At 39.4% G+C, this 17,484-nt stretch overlaps 1 long non-coding RNA gene across 1 annotated transcript; it reads right to left on the bottom strand.

Moving 5' to 3' along the window:
- Positions 1-13,849: 13,849 nt before the first annotated feature.
- On the bottom strand, positions 13,850-15,416 carry LOC112834952 (uncharacterized). The gene is made up of 3 exons (XR_003211082.2): positions 15,276-15,416; positions 15,056-15,163; positions 13,850-13,941 (listed from the first exon to the last, which is right to left on the bottom strand). It is a non-coding gene; the product is annotated as an uncharacterized lncRNA (long non-coding RNA).
- Between the last annotated feature and the right edge of the window lie 2,068 nt (positions 15,417-17,484).

Below are 17,484 nucleotides of genomic sequence, written 5' to 3' on the forward strand. Positions count from 1 at the left end.
TTCTATTTTTTGGAACAGTTTCAGGAGAATAGGTATTAATTCTTCTTTAATGTTTTGTAGAATTCCCCTGGGAAGCCATCTGGCCCTGGGCTTTTGTTTGTTGGGAGATTTTTGATGACTGCTTCAATTTCCTTAGTGGTTATAGGTCTGTTCAGGTTTTCTATTTCTTCCTGGTTCAATTTTGGTAGTTGATACATCTCTAGGAATGCACCCATTTCTTCCAGGTTCTCTAATTTGCTGGCATAGAGTTGCTCATAATATGTTCTTAGAATTGTTTGTATTTCTTTGGTGTTGGTTGTGATTTCTCCTCTTTCATTCATGATTTTGTTGATTTGGGTCATTTCTCTTTTCTTTTTGATAAGTCTGGCCAGGGATTTATCAATTGAAGGCAGACGCTTAATGACTGAGCCACCCAGGCACCCTCATAGGGATATCTTATCACTTAGTTTCATAATAGATGGAATTTTTCTTTTTAAACAATAGCTGCTCTGTTGGCAGTATCTACTAAAGCTGAATATATACATGTATTATGATCTAGCAATTCTACTCTTATACAGCCAGCAGAAAGGCATATATATGTTCATCAAGTGTCTCATACTAAAATGTTCATAGCCCAAAACTTGAAACTACTGAAATGGCCATCAATAGTAAAATGAATAAATAAGTTGTGATATAGTCACACTCTGGATTTCTATACAGCAACAAGAATAAATGATCTACAGCTACACACAATAATTCAGGCAAATCTCACAAATGTAATTTTGAGAAAAGAAGACACAAAAGAATATATGTTGTATGATTCCATTTATATAAAGTGTAAAAACAAAAAACCAAAAACCCTTAGTCTATATTAGAGGTCAGGATACCTCTTGGTGAGTAGTGTCTGGAAGGGACATAGGGGAGATTCTGTGGGTGTTGGTAATATCTATTTCTTGGTCTCAGTTCTTGTTACATGAACATCCTCAATTTGTGGATGTTTATCAATCTGGACACTTATGTGAATTTCATATATGTATATTATACTGCAATTAAAAATGAAATTAACTGCTTCATAGCCATCTTCATAGCTTTATCATATAAACATACTTTTCTTCTAATTTAAGCACAAAAAAGAATGATGATAGTAAATGGACTATGAAACATTAAATAATAAATACATGTGTCCATAAAGTGAGGAGTATGAGGCAAAACTCTTCTTTATAGATTAATTCCAGTTAATAAATGAGAAAAGAGTGACTGACTTAGAAAGGACTATTTTATAGCCACCAGTATAGTAATCAATATACACAAGGATGGGATCATCAGTTGTTGCTAAAACCAATGGATAAAATATCCACCAGCCTCCCTCCTATCCTCACAGATTACTTCTCAGTTTCCAAGGGGGAGGAGACACCTTTACAATGGTGCAATTTGTTAGATACCACCTTATGGAACAGATCAAACTTATATAGAGCTTGGTATTGGTATTTGACATTGAAATGATATTTGTCCCAATAATGAGATGAATTGATACGTGGCATCAGATGTGATGCCCTGGGATGTAGCTGTATACAACTGTACTGATGTAACATTTTTGCCAACATGTTTAACCTGCACCAAATCATGAAGAAATTGATAAATCCAGACTTTTGCACATGCACAAGACAACTAGCCTTGTCTCTTCAAATGTCAATGTCAGTGTCATAGAAGGAAAAGAAAAGGTGGAAGAAATGTTAAGATGATAAGCTAACCAAATTTAATACATGATCCATTACTTAAAGAAAATCACTGTAAGAGCATTTGGAGGACAATTATAGGAACCTGAACATGGATTGCATGTTATTTAATATTATTCTTTCAATGTTAGATGTCTTAAGTATGATACTGGTATTGTAGTTATATAGAAGAATGCTCTTTTTCTTAGAGATAAATGCTTAAGTACTTAGGAATGAAGGGCTGTGATGTCTGCAACTCACTTTCAGTGGTTCAGCAAACAGTACATGCACACACAAGCACAGATAATGCAAATATTGTGAACTTGGTAAGGTAGTAAATTAGTAATTGGTGATGGATAAGTAAAGGTGAAGGTTCTACAAGGGTTGACTGTGCTATTTTAAAAATTATATATTAGGTTTCACATTTTACCAAATAAAATGTTGGAGAAAAATTGTGCATGTGGACAGTTAAAAAGTGATTTTTCTTAATTTAATTCAACTTAACTCAATAGTAAGCACCTAATGTGCTCTGGGAAGCATTATTCTTTGGGTGTTTTATAGTAAATAAGAAACAATATGTGTTATTCAGTAAAGAGTTAATTCAGCAAGTTTGGAGTGCTTAAATCTTACACATTCCGAAGAAAGGACTAGACCTTGAGTAACTTCTGGGAGATAACCTCAGAGCCCTTGGAACATCCTGCCTGATAAGTATCTTTGTATATCTGAGACCTTGAGCCAAACTAGATAGTCTATGCTAAAAATGTGCTTTATGGTAAATGCCTGGTTTTGTTTGCCTGGGGTCCTGAGCCATGCTGCATCATTTTGCCCTTGGTGTGGGGGCATAGAGACCGAGTAGTCAAGGTCATGTGGGTTCTCCATACCTACATTATCATAGACACTAAGGCTTGTGTAATCTACCCTAGTTAGCAAAACTTTGTGCCTGTTGTCACACATGCTAGGAAAATTAAACACCATCTATGAAACATCACTGAGAGAAGTTCTATGAAGCTCACATCTGGTTTCTGCTGGACTTTGCCCTATGTGCATTTTGCTTGTTGATTTTAATCTCTACCCTTTCCTTGTAATAAACCTCAGCCATGAGTATAACAGCCTTTCTGAATTCTCCTGAGTCCTTGTAGCAAACCATGGAAACTCTAGGCAGATCTGGGGACTCCTGGCACACCTGTATTCTAGGAAATTTTACTCAAGTTGAGGGGTCCAGTAAAGTAGCATGGATAATGCCAACTCAGTTGCTGTCCAAGGTGCAAGAAGGCAGTTCTTTGGGAAACTTGAAGCATGACCATAACTTGTTCTGAAAGTCTAGGGAGGCTCCTAGAAAAAAGTATTGTAGCTGTCCAATTTTTCCAGCACCACTTTCTGAAGTAACTGTCTTTGCCCCATTGTATATTCTTGCTCCTTTGTCATAGATTAATTGACCATATAAGTGTGGATATATTTCTGGGCTCTCTGTTCTGTTCCATAGATCTGTGTGTCCATTTTTTGTGTCAGTACCATACTGTTTTGATTACTATAGCTTTGTAGAATATGTTGAAATCTGGAATTATGATACCTTTAGCTTTGTTCTTCATTTTACTTTTCCCTTTTTAAAAAGATTTTATTTATTTATTTGACAGAGACATAGTGAGAGAGGGAACACAAGCAGGGGGTGTGGGAGAGGGAGAAGCAGGCTTCCCGCTGAGCAGGGAGCCCGATGTGGGGCTCGATCCCAGGACCCTGGGACCATGAGCTGAGCTGAAGGCAGATGCTTAATGACTGAGCCACCCAGGCACCCCTGTTCTTCATTTTTCAAGAGTGCTTTAGCTTTTCACGGTCTTTTGTGGTTTCATACAAATTTCAGTATTTGTTCTAGTTCTGTGAAAAATATTTTGATAGAGATTGCACTGAATCTATAGATTGCTTTGGGTAGTATAGGCATTTAAACAATATTAATTCTTCCAATCCATGAGCATGAAATATCTTTCCATTTGTTTGTGTCATCTTCAATTTCTTTTCAACATTTTATAGTTTTTAGAGTACAGGTCTTTCATCTCCATGGTTAGGTTTATTCCTAGGCATTTTATTATTTTTGGTGCAATTGTAAATGGACTTCTTTTCTTAATTTCTCTTTCTGCTACTTAGTTATTGTGTATAGAAGTGCTATCAATTTCTGGATATGAATTTTCTATCCTGCAACTTTACGGAATTAATTTATTAAGAAGTTTAGAATTTTAAGTGGTTAACTTGTTAATCTTTTCCTTTATGGATTTTGGATTTCCTGAATGGCTTAGATTATAAAATTATAAGTGAATTAGTTTGTGATTTTTATTATCTATCCCAAGATTATAATTTTATAATTGTATTATAAATTTTAGGTATTTAAATATATGTAATTCATTTTTATGTCAGGTGGAAGAAAGGGGCCCAATAAAGATTTTCTAAATAGAAGATTATATCATGTGCTAATTAAGCTTTATCTCTTTTTAAATGTTCATATCTCTTATTTTCTTTCCATGTCTTATAGCATTGGCTGGGTCTTTCAGGACAATGCTGAATAATTCTGGTGATTCTGATCATTCTTGTTTTGTTCTGACTTTAATGGCAATACTTCTAAAATTTCAGTATATGAAATTTGCTGTAGGTTGATACATTTCCTTAAGGAAGTTTCCTTTTCTTTTTACTTTATTAAGTTTCTTTAAAAAAGTAAATAAATATGGAATTCTATCAAGTGTTTTTCTATCATTTGTTGAGATGATATGGTTTTTCTTCTTTACTCCATGCTGGATATGACATTAATGAATTCCCTAATGTTGAACTGTTCTTGCCCTCCTAGAATAAAATCTACCTGCTTCGGCTTTATTATTCTTTTCATACAATCAATTTATTGTCTTATTTGGGATTTATCATCTATATTATTACATAAGATGGTTCTGTATTATTCTTTTGTTCTGCTATTATTTTGGTTGTAGGAAAATATTAGCCTTGAGAATTCCTTGGAAATATTTCTTTTTTTTTTCATGCTTTGGAAAAATTAAGTAGTGTATGACTCATCTTTAAAATCATCTGGACCTTGGGGCACCTGGGTGGCTCAGCCGTTAAGTGTCTGCCTTCGGCTCAGGTCATGATCCCAGGGTCCTGGGATCAAGCCCCACATCAGGCTTCCTGCTCTGTGGGAAGCCTGCTTCTCCCTCTCCCACTCCCCCTGCTTGTGTTCCTGCTCTCACTAACTCTCTCTCTGTCAAATAAATAAATAAAATCTTAAAAAAAAAAATCATCTGGAACTGATATCATTTTGGAGGTCAAGGTATATCCCAGAAACGTGAGGGAACTTACTGTTTAAACATACTACACTCTTTTTTACTTGCAATCTTCCCCTTCAATGTTTAATATTTCTCCAAGTTTTTCCAAAGACAATTATAGTGAGAATGAAGTTTGCATTTAGTAAATCCTCCAGGTATCAGGACCCACCTTCCTTAGGAGGCAGTGGGGAGTTATAAGTAATAAGATCTGTTTGTTCCCTAACCTGCTGAAATTTAAACCAAGGACTTTATTTATGTATTGAACATGAGTGAGCATGTGTTTCAGTGCAATTTACCTTTAGCATATAAAGTCACATCTGGAATCTGGAGTTAATAGCACCACATTAGCAGTCCATTATAGGGAGGTGTGAGCCTCCTCTTATAGATGAATGTTCTAGCCAGTTCCCCAGCGAACACACTCAGTAACTTGTCTCTGTTGAGAGCAGATCTTTGTCTCTATTTACTTATCTAGTTTCTTCACTCTTATGAGAAAGAAAAGAGGTCACTTTTTCTTTCTTTTTTTTCTTTTTCAGTTTGGTAAATGTTGCTATACAATTTTTTTTTCATTTTGGATTAAACTATAACTACTTTTATTATTATTCCATTGGTATTTGGGGTGGGGGAAGACTATTTATACTAGCCAGCTACATATGTATGACCTACCATCATGGTTTCAAGCAACTCTAAGGGGAGAATCTGGTGACCAAAGCAGCAAAGTTTTATTCCAGTGGACATTGGGGAGGGTATGTATTATGGTGAGCACTGTGAATTGTATAAGACTGATAAATCACAGACCTGTACCCCTGAAACAAATAATACATTATATGTTAATAAAAAAATTAAAAAAACAAAAACAAAAGAAAATTGCATTTGCTTAGGGAGCCACAGCCCTCAGAATACGATTGTCCTACCCTGTTCTACAGAGCCTGTTACCCAGCTGCCCACTGGGCCTTGCTTCCCTCTGTTACTCCCCCACCCCTGTCCTGTCCTCAGCACTATATTAATCTGTATTCTTCAGAATTATTGACACTAATTGAATAACATTTGTTTGTACGTGTTAATTATCTGTCTCTCCCCTAAAAGGTAGGCACTATGAGTCCAGCGACTTTGTTGATCTTACCTACATTGTATTCCCAGAGCCCAGATCAGTGGAGCACTCAATAAATGAATATAGGTGATGGCCAGGATCTGGAAGCTCAGCACCAGCTGTCCCCCAGAGAGGCCTTCATAGGGGAGCAGGGTCCTTGAAGTGTCCCACTGAGCAAGGCAGGTCATTGACTCCTCCAAGGCTTATGTGGTGTGACGGTGGCTTGGGACTTCTCAGGCCAGATTCAGGGGATGTTACCTATCAATGTTCTTGAGGGCGAGTCAGAAGGTTTCCCAAAGAGTTTACCTTAAAGAGGAAGACTGACATCTGCAGTCTGCTCATGAGTCCTTGCAAAGTGGCCTGCCTGTCATGTTTACCTATCTCTTCATTCACCATTCGAAGCTTTTCGTGTACAGAAGTGTAGCTGAGTGCAATCATAGTTGTTAGTGTCATATAATCAGAGGCATTGTTTTGACAGGGAACATTCCATACCTGTCTTTGATTACTCGGGTTAGCTTAACCTCAATTAAGGCAATGGAGCATTCACCTGATGGATTCAAGGTAGGCAGATGGAGCTGACACAGCTGTCTGCGATGCCAGGTGGAGGGAGGGCATTTAGACCCAAGTGAGAACAACATCTCAGTTAGCAAATGCACCGTCTGCTCCTCTAGGACGGTTTTTAAAAGGAGGCACTTTAACTCTTTCAGGGAACAGCTTTCCAGGACAGCTGCTGGCTTCAAGTCCCCTGAAGGGATGTGAACGGTTTCAAGGGAACAGTTTATTCCCTTCCCACTGATGTGAGCAGGAAAAGAACATGGAGCAGCGTGTGCATCTGGAACCCTATCAAGGCCCATTTGACACCTGTGAGGAGGTCAGTAAAAGTAAGAGTTGGCTCATTTTCAGATGGTGAGCTAAGGCAGCCAAGCCAGAGACCTGGTCTGTGTGATGTCAAGCCGAATGCTGGGGAGGGAGGGAAACATAACCAGGTGGTTTCAGTTAATTCTGGAGAATCTTAATGAAAAAATGGTAGGACGGTTTTCATTTTGCTCTGTTGCTGTGTGTTGCCGCTCAGCCATTTGGAGTGGAATTTTCCACCTGAACCAATAGATTAACACATGTTTATTCAGCTAATCCTTTGTGTTTTTTTTGTGTGTGTCACCTGCTATTCTATTTAGTAAACTGTGTGTTTAACTAAAGCTTTGTGCTAGGTACTCTTAAAAGGGCAAATAAGATAAAGCTCCTCTGTGTCACGTGTTTCACCTAGTGGAGGAATCAGACACGTGCATAAATAAATCTAATACACAGTGAGATTTTTTTTTTAAAATTTTTTTATTGTTATGTTAATCACCATATATTACATAATTTGTTTTGGTGTAGTGTTCCATGATTCATTGTTTGTTCATAACACCCAGTGCTCCATGCAGAATGTGCCCTCTTTAATACCCATCACCAGGCTAACCCATCCCCCCACCCCCCTCCCCTCTAGAACCCTCAGTTTGTTTTTCGGAGTCCATCATCTCTCCTGGTTCGTCTCCCCCTCTGACTTACTCCCCTTCATTCTTCCTCTCCTGCTATCTTCTTCTTTTTTTTTTTCTTAAAATATGTTGCGTTATTTGTTTCAGAAGTACAGATCTGTGATTCAACAGTCTTGCACAATTCACAGCGCTCACCGTAGCACATATCTTCCCCAATGTCTATCACCCAGCCACCCCATCCCTCCCACCCCCGACCACTGCAGCAACCCTCAGTTTGTTCCTGAGGTTAAGAATTCCTCATATCAGTGAGGTCATATGATACATGTCTTTCTCTGATTGACTTATTTCACTCAGCATAACACCCTCCAGTTCCATCCACGTCGTTGCAAATGGCAAGATCTCATTCCTTTTGATGGCTACATAATATTCCATTGATACACAGTGAGATTTTGGCAAATTCTGAGAGCTCCTTCTCTGTGTGCTTTGCTGTTGTCTGAATCTGGGCTAAAGAGTGAGATGTGAATGCCATGCTTTTCTGATTGAGTTTATTCCTGCCACTCCATTTTAAATTCTTTAACAGACTTCAACTTATCTAAGTCCCAAGTTCCCTGCTTTAACAGCTAGAATAGAAAAAAGGTAAATTCTGGGGGGGAGGGGCAAATTGGGAAGAGGGATAAGGAAAACGGTGGATATAGAAAGACTAGCTAATATAAAATAAGAAAAGGGGTCTTAAAGCCTTTTAGTCCTCAGGTTGATTCTGAGGAAACAAAGATGGTTGTGCCTTGGGGGAGACATAGAGGGTGAGCCGGAAGGCAGGTGGCCCAGAGAGGTGGTGCATTATAGGAACGAGGAGCAGGACTCTGATTAGTTCTCTGTCTTAGGACAGGGGCCTGGCTCCTACTAATCCCTCTTTCTATTTACTGGCTCACAGAGGAGTGTGGAACTGACCAATACGTGCACTCAAGTCTGATGAGCACTGTTTTGAAATTTTGGAATCTCATGGCAAGCAGGTGAAGGGGTGGGCATGGCGGGTCCTGTTCCTTGAGGACCACTGCCGGTAGGAAGCCCAGGAACACTGGGCCATAAAGAATTCTCCTGCCAGTCTTTCTTCCCTGTGAATGGTTTCTTGTTGTTCGTACAATCTTCACATTTGTTTGCTTTGTTTGTTTTCTGCTCCTATGGGTGGTATTTCCTGTGCCTTGGTCATGGAGGTGGTTTTTTAAAAACTTGTTCCTGTGGTCAGACTGAAGTCTGAGCTGAAAATGAATCTACCTTTAGGCAGAAATACCTTTTATGTAGCACTTTTCCATCATCCTCTTGTCAACAACTAATCCAGAGTTTGCTCTTTATCCTGTTCTCGTCCTACTTTTATCTGAGCCACATTTGAAGTGTCAAAATGTTTATATATACAGGAGAAAGCATTAATAGCAGTGGCCTACACTCACTTTCCTCAACTGTTATTCCCATGCTTTGTACACAATTTTTAGAAAAGATTTATTTATTTATTTTACAGAGAGAGAGAGAGAGAGAGAGAATGTACACACAGGGTGGGGAGGGGCAGAGGGAGAGGGAGAATCCCAAGCAGACTCTTGCTGAGCTCAGAGCCCAATGTGGGGCTGGATCCCATGACCCTGAGATCATGACCTGAGCCAAAACCAAGAGTCAGATGCTCAACTGACTGAGACACCCGGGAGCACCTGTACACAATTCTTTGATATGAAAAGCTCTGGAGGACAATGACAACATAGACAAGACCCATGTGATTGGTTAAGCTGGGGTATACTAGGGTGCATTAGTGTCTCAGGATTGCATCTCTGGAAACATGGGGCTAGGTCTCTGCCAGGCCTTGCCTTGCCCACCAGAATGTGGCTGATTGACTGTTGTGAGCTGGACACCTGGCCAACATTGAGGAAATACGAGTCTTTCTTTTATAAACTAAAGCTCATAAGCTAAGAGAGGATTATTGGGTAACAAATGAGTAATCTTTACAGCTTCTGGGAGAGTTCTGGAACTTGTGCTACCGAGGTCCTCAAGGGGAAAGCTGAGTGAGGAAATGTCTGGTGGGAAAAGGAGAAAAGGAAGAGGGGCAATAGAAAAGAAAAAGGAAAAGGAAAAGGAGACCTGAGTTTCTGTTCTGTTTTCTTTCTTTTCTTCCTCTTTCCCCCTAGGCCTGTGCCCCCTCTTTTATGTCTCCTTTCCCCTCCCACCTCTTTCTTTCTAGATAACTTCCTCATCTTTCATCTTGTGCATAAATCTGGCCTCTCTTGCCTTTTCCAGTTTGTCACTTCTGCCCATTATCACCGTTATCACCAGCTAGCCCCACTGAATCAGACTGTTCACTCAGAATGGTTTCCTGCTCTTCTGTGTCTGTTCTTTTGGTGGAGGGGCATCTTCTACACTCTGTAGTGTTAGGGAGACTGTCGGTCATTGGAACCCACCTTTTGCAAGATGGTCGATGAGAGTAACCCATCGCTCTGGCCAAAGAGTTTGGTTCAGGGATGGATGTGTGACTATTTGACCCAAACAGAGTGATCAAAGTCTTCCTTGGGAGTGGTTGTAGAGAAAGAAGTTCTTTTTCCATTGAAGTTGCTAAACTGGGGCAGGGAAAAGCCTGTCATGGCCATTTTGCCTGCCACATAGGGGGCTGCTCTGGAATGTAAAGTCAAGAGTTAAAAACAGAGCTATGAGATGGAAAAAGAGAAATAGCTTAGACACGCCCTCCTGAATTCTTGGATCTCTGGTCATGACTAAAGTCTGTTCAACACCAGAATTTCTTAGATATAGGATCAAAGAAATATCCTTTATGTTTAAGCTAGCCTCTGTTGGGTTTCTATTATGAACTGTTTAGCACCACAAAGATCAAATGACCAACCAAGTAGTAGAACTTTTTGGAAGTTTCCTCAAGTTAACTAGAATTGGTTCTCATTAGTTGTTGCCAATAGAATCTCAACCGATACTTTGGGAACGTGATGTATTTGGAGACAACCGCCTAAACTACCACAGCCAGTGCTCTACGTTGGTATTGTCCAAGTCTCAAATATAATCCCATGGGTTGTTTGTAAAGATTGTTTAACTGGCCTCTTGGCCGCTCTCATCTTCTTCATTTACATACCTCATTATTTATGTTAGGTATTGCCTGTTAATAGCACTATCCCTGCTCTTCTTCTTTTCCTTTTCTTTGCATTCTGGGGTTAAAAGCCTGGAAATTAAATTTCTCAAACTCCTTATCAGCAGGGTTCCAGTTAGATTTGGCAAATGGACCTCACTTTGGTGAGGTCCAGACGGCATCTGGAGGGTTCAAGTCATTCCTCTGTAACATCAGCTATGGAAAGGTGTGTGGGTGTCAGCAGGTGGCAGCTGTGAGTTTTAGTGAGTGGTTTTTGGGGCCCTCCTGAAAGTCCCTTCAGTAAGGCAAGCAACTGACATCATCGGTGTCAGCTTCCGGCTGTTTCTAGGCATCTGCCCAAAGACTGACTACTGGAGTATAGGTAGCTGAAATAATGGGCTAACCCTCTGATTCCTGACTTTTCTGATTTCCTGAAAGCTAGCAGCCCTCCCAACCATTGTCCTTGCAGGCCTCCCAATGTTTTGGAAGCCTCCAATTTCCTGTGTTTAATCTTTTCTTAATTGAGATACCTAGAACAGCTTCTGTATTTCTGACCAAACCTTGACTGCATCATTTTATTATCTTGTATTATGATATGAAGACTCGATTACTTGTAGAAAGACCAAGAAAGAGCATGTGGTGATGGTCAAAATGATCATCCTTCAACTCTGACAATTGTGAAACCACTACTGTCTCTTTTACTGCTGGAGTGGAAGTATTTATCAAATCTAATCCACTCTGAAAGGCCTTGAGAGGAAATAATCTGCTCCGTTGTACACTCAGAAGGCTAAGTCTCTTTAGGAGGTAGTATTCTAAGTGTTACTAGTCTGGATGGGAAGAACTCATTGTTGTGTCTTCTGAATTCTAGTTTGTAAATGAAGGGAAAGAGGGCCACTGGCCAAAAGTGCAAATTAAAAAGGCAGTGATCTGGCTTTGGGAATTTGATTGGTCCAGCTGCCTAGAAAAGTAGAATCTTCTGGATTCTTTTTGGCTTTGCTGAATCTTGCCTCTGAATGTCATGAACATGCCATTGCCATTTTTTGGTTATTTCTAGAATTTTTTAATCAGAGTAAGTTAGGCTATGTTGTGGTTATAAATAACCCCCAGATTTCAGGAGTTTAACTCAATACAGGTTTTTTTTTTTCACTCCTGCTACTGCTGGTTTATAGTTGCCGAGGTAGCTCTCCTGGGCAACATTTCTTCAAGCAGTGATGTGGGAATCTAGGCTCTTTCAGTGGTGTGATAATGCCACACTCTCAAACCTTCGCTGTCCCCACAGAAGGGGCAAGAGAAGGCCAGGATAACACAGAGGGTTCATTTCCAGGCCTAGATGTGGCAAATAACACTGCAACTTATATTATGTTGGCTAGATCCCAGTTATAAGGTCCCAGTCCAACCACAGGGAGGCCTGGCAGTGTGGTCTTCCTGTGTTATTAATAAGCATCTAGCTAGCTGCGGCCGGATTCTGCCGGAGAGTCATCCCTTCCATGTTCCATTTGCTCTAACCTCACAAACCTGAGCATACTTCAACATTATTTTTGCTCCTCAAAGGGCTCTTTTACTCATATTGTTTTCTTTATCTAGATCAACTGCATGCACCCTAATTTTTATTTGAATGATGTCAGAATAAACACAGACCTTGTGTTTGTATGTTGAATCCTATTGATGATAACAGTCAGTGATTGAGGTTCTCTGGTTATCTTAACTGTATTGCGAGAACAGGAGGTCTCACTCTGCTGCCTCCTGATGAAGTATTCCTGGTCTCTCTATATTCAGTATTCCTTTTGACTCTCCAGAACAAGCAGCAGCTGTAAGTCCACACTGGGGGTTCCCCAACTTTATGTGCATCGGTATCAGCTAAAAACCTTACTAAAACAGAAATTGCTGGGCGCTACCCTAGAGTTTCAGATTTGGTTTGCCATGAGGTGGGGTCTGAGAATTTGCGTTTCTAATAAATTCCCAAGTGATGCTGCTGTTTTGAGAACCGCTGGTGTATACCAAATATTGTAGCATGAAATTTTGTGCCATCTCGAATTATTTGCTGTTTTTCTCACATTCAGAGCAATACATTTGAGTACGTACTGTGTGCAAGACCTTATGCCACCTGGTGTTAGAGGTCATCAGTTATATTTCAAGGACAGTGTTTTTATCTTTTGTATCCTGTATCATGTTAGTAGGTATTCAGTTCCTACTTATTAATTGATCGGTGTGAACCAATACAGTAGACTTCTACTGTCTCATCTTCACTTAAAATGATGAATGATGATTATCAGAATGAACACAGACTGTGTGTAGATATGGCATTTGGGACTGCTTATGAAAACTTGTGATGGAGTCTTTGACCTCTGGGATTGTCTTCTGGGAATAAGGCAGCCTTACTATTATTTTAATATTCTAAGGCAATACAATAAACATGGCGTGTGACTTGTTCAATTTCATGTCCTTGGACATCCTCAGTCAAAGGTATTGCAGAAACCTTATAGATAATTAGACCTGGCTCTTAATTAAAAGACATTTGACTTTACACAGCTATTAATGGAAGTAAGTTGCAAATCCTCCAGAATATGTTTAAATAACTAGGTAAAGAGGCTCCGATATTTTAATTTTGCCCTAATACTTATTGCCCAAAGGTGAATTTTACTCAAGAGTATTGATCCTGTTTTATTTTCATGTTCAGTATGTTTGCCATGGGGTATTTGAGCTCCACAAAGGACCCATGGGTTGAAAGTCATGTAATGTTCCATAACAATATGGGCTACCTAGAAATGACGATTGTTCTGGTAATATTTAAGGTTGGATTCAGTTTGCGGAAGTATTTTACAACTAATTTTCTCATATAATATAAAATTTGGGGCTAATTTCACTTCAATAGTAAAAAATCAAATCTTATTTGCACTATGGATGGAAGTTGTAAATAATATGAATTTCATGGTCTACACATTGTTTCAAGTTTCTTTGAAACATTTTTGAAGATGAGGCAGAAAACTTTTCATATTTACACAATAAAATCATTCTACTCTTGTGCCAGAGTAAGTGCCACTGTCCTTTTACTCTCTTTTTTTTTCCTCCCACCAATTTTTTTTTCATGTTTAACACATTCAAACCCGTGTCCAAGTTGCAAAAGAATGCCCAAAGTTGTCAGAAACATGCCATGGGAAGAAATTTTCTATTTAGTTTTATTACTTTTATTTCCAGCTCTGTGGAAGAACAGCCTCTGGCTTTTTCTTTAGCCCTGCAATTTTTTTCCTTCTCAAATTGGTACTGCTTTTGATCTTCTAGAGTTCTGCAAGGGAATAAATATGCATGTAGATAAAAAGGAACATACGAATAAAATATATTTAGACTTTCTGAGACCTTGGCAATATTTGCATAAAGAACTTATTAAAAGTTGAATCACTTGCATTGCCTATATTATTTCATCAATGGTGGCAGCCAGCTTAAAGTATAGAAAGTATAACAATAAAGGAAAATAATAATTTTTCCTCTCGGAGAGGAAAAGATGAATTCATAGGCATCAATTCTATAATAAATTAGGGGTAATGATCTCTGAACTAAGTGAGTAAGCTTTGAAGATAATACCTTGCTCTTCCAGATTCCAGGTTAGTTTGGGTATTTTGAGGCTACATGAATGCTAAGAAAATTGGCAGAAGAGTATGTGTGGATACTTATAAGGGAATATGTTTTAGGATAAATTCTCACTTCTCATTCTGAGGAAATTCTTGGTTAAATAAAATTAAACTGAAATTTATATTGTGGAGCCTTGTCAATATCTGAGTACAGATGGAGTATCTAGAGTTTCTCAAATTTACTTGATCATGGAACTCTTTTACCCGAGCACTCTTAAGAATTCACGAGATGCTGACGTCTATAGGTCACAATTCCGGAAATGCTCATCTAAGTTACTGTTATTAGGTGAACATGATTCTTAGGAGCCATTATGGTACATTAATGAAACAATCATCCTGAGCCATTAAATGGTCAGCTAGTATTAAGAAAGGATATTAAGGATATTTAAAACAATATTAATTTAAAACAATAATAAATATTAAGGATATTTAAAACAAAGTAGAAATTGATGTACATTATTTATAACTAAAAATCATGGTTCTTTGGCACCTACTATATCAGGCAAAAGAGTTCTAGGTAATGGCAATTGCTTGTCTAGATTTAATCCCCCCTTCCCCCAAGAACTTTGGATTTTTAGTTTTCTCCTTTCTTTCATTCGTCATCAATCTTGTGCTCACTAGAGGATTACTCCCATCATCGTATACCTAAAACATACTGAAAAAAGCCCTTTCTGGTTACCAGAGCATCCTCCAGCTGCCTCACCTTTCTATTCCTTTCATAGTCAAACTTCTCAAAACACTTGTCTACACAAGCTGACTCCGTTTTCTCACCTCCTATTCATACTCCAGTCTGGTTTCCATCTCTCCCGCTCTATTGAAACAGCCCTTTTCAAAGTCACCAATGACCAAGGGGCCATGTATCGTATTGCCATTGAGCTGCTGAGAAGGAAGGGAGGCACTATTAATAATCCTGTGTGGGTAAGAGGCATTACCTGCACTACTGTCCTAATGCCCGGCAGTCACCGATGAGAGCTACTCCCAGGAATCTTACTCCTTGGAGCTTCTGGTCTGCCTTGCTCAATTCAAGGAAGACTTCAGTTGCTAGCATTTGTTCTTGGAAGCCTGCATTAGGTATGCAGTAGTCCCCCCATTGTCTGCCATTTCTTGATTTTCTGAGTCAGTGACCCATGGTCAACTGCGGACTGGAAGCAGATGATCCTCTTCTGACATATTGTCGGAAGGTCACTGGTAGCCTAACGCTACATCACAATGCCTATGTCATTCACCTCACTTCATCTCATCATGTAGGCTTTTTGTTATCATCATCATAAGAAGAGAGAGCAAGCACATTCACATAACTTTTATTATAGTACATTGTTATAATTGTCCTGTTTTTATTATCAGTTCTTATTTTTAATCTCTTGCTGTGCCTAGTTTATAAGTTAAACTTTATCAAAGCTCTGTATGTATAGGAAAAACATAGTATATATAGGGTTCAGTCTTATCTGGGGCTTCAGGCATCTACTGGGGGTCTTGGAATGTATCCCTTCCCAGATGAGGTGGGGAACAACTATATACAGCATGGTGAGTACAGAAGGCATGTGGGTGGGTATCAACAATATCTGTGACAGCCAAGCATCAGGATGAGGCTGCATAAGCTTCTGGTATGAATGACTTTACACTTCTTGCTTTCAATAAACTCTCATCTGCTCAGAAATCAAGCCACACTGATGTCTAAATATAATCTGGCCATGGAGGCTCAGTGAATGAATCTGAAGGATTCGGAAATCCTAAAATTCTTAAACTTTCTTCGGTGGCCTTGAATCAGGCACGTGACGATAGCATGGTAAACCCTGACGGGGAGATAAGTTTATTGTGAGGTTTGAGATAGAATCATCACAGCAGTGCTAGCGTTTGAATGGCCGATGATAATGGAGAATTTAATGCACAAGCTGGCAGCAGTGCCAAGGAACCGGAACACTCTACAGCTGTGGTCTGTTCCTCAGCCAGCTCCTTAAGCTTCAGCTCAGGATCACCAACACTCTCCTTTGTTACAAGTTATTTTGCAAAATGACTGCTCAAAGGGGCCCCCAACTTGGGAGATCACAGTCATCCTGCAGTGACTTCCTAGCTCAGTGTGTCCCGCCTTACTGGTTCTTCTAGCATTCCAGTCTGATCCAGTCTTGTGTTCAAACTGGTAACATTGCCTTTCTGTGACAAGAAATACTTCAGATGTTTAGGCTTGCTCCTCTTTCCTGGAAGAGAGTGAGGGAGCAAGAAAGAGAGGGTGAGAGGCATCCTGCGTATACCAAATTCCACCTGGAGTTATTTTGTTGACATGTCACTTTCAGAGGCTGACTGTCTAATACACTGTAGTCAGGAGCGAGCAGGTAGACAAGCACAGTGGAAAGAGCCTAGACTTTGTGGTTAGAGAAGAGTAGGTTTCAATTCTTACTCTCCACCTTATCCACTCTCCAGTCCTGGACAAGTTAGCTCTCTGTACCTCAGATTCTTTTTTTTTTTTTTTTTTAATTTTTATTTTATTATGTTATGTTAATCACCATACATTACATCATTAGTTTTTGATGTTGTTCCATGATTCATTGTTTGTGCATAACATCCAGTGCTCCACGCAGAACGTGCCCTCTTTAATACCCATCACCAGGCTAACCCATCCCCCACCCCCCTCCCCTCTAGAACCCTCAGTTTGTTTCTCAGAGTCCATAGTCTCTCATGGTTCGTCTCCCCCTCCGACTTACTCCCCTTCATTTTTCCTTTCCTGTTATCTTCTTCTTCTTCTTCTTCTTTTTTTTTTTAACATATAATGTATTATTTGTTTCAGAGGTACAGGTCTGTGATTCAACGGTCTTAAACAATTCACAGCACTCACCATAGGGCATACCCTCCCCAATGTCCATCACCCAGCCACCCCATCCCTCCCACCCCCCACCACTCCAGCAACCCTCAGTTTGTTTCCTAAGATTAAGAATTCCTCCTATCAGTGAGATCATGTGATACATGTCTTTCTTTGATTGGCTGTACCTCAGATTCTTATCTCTACTGTGGACATGCTAAGACTTACCTAATATGTGTGCTAATAATAACAATAATAAAAGTGATAAGAGTGACACCTTTCGTCAAAATAAGTGCTCTGTATCTTGAGAGATAATCAAACCAGAAATAGAAGAAAGGCTCCTATTGTTAGAAATACAAACTCAAGAACAGTTTTTCTGAGCCAGGAGAGATAAGAGTGACCAATC

This window comes from Callorhinus ursinus, unplaced genomic scaffold (genome assembly GCF_003265705.2).
Source record: "Callorhinus ursinus isolate GAN/ISIS: 27379988/994484 unplaced genomic scaffold, GSC_fseal_2.0 scaffold11, whole genome shotgun sequence".
Taxonomy (NCBI): Eukaryota; Metazoa; Chordata; class Mammalia; order Carnivora; family Otariidae; genus Callorhinus; species Callorhinus ursinus.